Here is a 2245-nt window from a genome sequence, read left to right as displayed (position 1 = left end):
ATGGAGTGCTCAGTGTCCTGTGAGTGCTGCGGATACAATGAGAGGATTTGGGGTTTAGTGTTTGTCAAACTTGTGGACAGTCAATCTTGTTCAATCGGTTACCTGCTGTCAACACTGGAGTATGAAGATGTATCAGGATTTCGTTCTTATTGTGTCTGATTTGGAATCAAAACTGACGGAGGCCAGAGTTTTATTGAAAAACCTGACAACTCAATAACCATGTTTATGTATTTACTTCAGGTCTTGCTGCCTTGATTTGTGGTTCTTTATTATTTTGAATTACATTATTTTCAATTTGATGGAGGGGTATTTGTATTCCTCCTATAAGCCATGACAACTGATTAATTGATTATGATAAAATCTACCTGAAATAAACCTGTTGGGCCTGTTGAGTAGTTAGAATTTGGAAAGAATGTTTTTGAATTGTATTTTGAATAACATGCATTCTTTAATGGTTGAATGATTGTCATGGCATTAACAATTCCCCTAGCTACACCATGTATACTGTTGTACACATAGTGAACAAATGTGAATATTTTTATGTAAGGGTCAGCAGTATTCCTGTTACATCATGGCGGCCCAAAATGATCAAGTCTGGACGAGGAAAACCAGTGACTGAAAGCATAAGTAACTGTAGACTGCCTCCATAGTCGAGTGGTAGAGTGCTGGCCGGGAGAGCGAAGGTCGGGGGGTTGATCCCCGGACCCGTCATACCAAAAGACGTTTAAGGATGGTACTTGTTACCCTGTCTGGTGCTCGGCAAGGACAGGTCGGTTCGGAGTCAGTATACTGTGTCTGAGTGGGGTATTCATGTTAAACTGTGGCATAGTATCTCAGTGGGCTAACACTATAAAATCAGCATTAGTCCAAAACACACAAACATACTTCGCTATTTAAGTGCAATAATCTTGAACGCGACGTTAAACCCCATTTCACCTCACCTCACAATAACTATCCACACAAGAGGGGCATAATGGCACACTATCAGAGCAGTCTTCGGACTTGACCACCTAATTCTCTGTCATTGGCTCTTACAAGCATGGGATACAGGGAGCCTCTTGTTCTCTGGTGTCCCCATGGGGTAGCTACCTCACTGACTCCCTGTACTGTATATATCATGGAGAAGGATGTACACATGACAAGCACTGACATAACATCAATCCTGGATGTGTCAACATCTCACAGGGGCCTGCAGGCAATGGAACAAACTTAAAACACCTACTCAGGTTTGCTGTAAAAATGACTCATTAATCTCTGAAATAAAATAAAATTTTCTTTTATAAAAATATGTGCGAATTATTCTTGAGCATTATAAAAGGGAATAAGATGTCACTTAATAATCCCTTATTGAGATTAATGCTGCAAAGCTATATCAGTTGTTTCAGGAAATTGCAGAATATCTGCAAGAGGATCTAATCATCATGATTATAAAGCAGGTTTCAGGTAATTTGTTGTGAGCTTGATATAGTTCCTGTTACAAAATTTAATGAAGTTTTGGAATTTGTATTTGAAATATATTGCAAATATCTCTCCCATGTTTGATGACTCTAATAAGAAGCATCTGTACGGTTGACACATGATTGTAGTACCTCTCCCATGTTTGATGACTCAAATAGGAAGCATCTGTATGGTTGACACATGATTGTAGTACCTCTCCCATGTTTGATGACTCAAATAGGAAGCATCTGTATGGTTGACACATGATTGTAGTACCTCTCCCATGTTTGATGACTCAAATAGGAAGCATCTGTACGGTTGACACATGATTGTAGTACCTCTCCCATGTTTGATGACTCAAATAGGAAGCATCTGTACGGTTGACACATGATTGTAGTACCTCTCCCATGTTTGATGACTCAAATAGGAAGCATCTGTACGGTTGACACATGATTGTAGTACCTCTCCCATGTTTGATGACTCAAATAGGAAGCATCTGTACGGTTGACACATGATTGTAGTACCTCTCCCATGTTTGATGACTCAAATAGGAAGCATCTGTACGGTTGACACATGATTGTAGTACATCTCCCATGTTTGATGACTCAAATAGGAAGCATCTGTACGGTTGACACATGATTGTAGTACATCTCCCATGTTTGATGACTCAAATAGGAAGCATCTGTACGGTTGACACATGATTGTAGTACCTCTCCCATGTTTGATGACTCAAATAGGAAGCATCTGTACGGTTGACACATGATTGTAGTACCTCTCCCATGTTGTTACTCAGGTCTGTATTATTTCA

The sequence above is a fragment of the Haliotis rufescens genome, unplaced genomic scaffold, assembly GCF_023055435.1.
Source record: "Haliotis rufescens isolate VD_foot unplaced genomic scaffold, xgHalRufe1.0.p SCAF_2, whole genome shotgun sequence".
In the NCBI taxonomy this organism is placed as follows: Eukaryota; Metazoa; Mollusca; class Gastropoda; order Lepetellida; family Haliotidae; genus Haliotis; species Haliotis rufescens.
Note: the sequence above shows the minus strand (reverse complement) of the source record.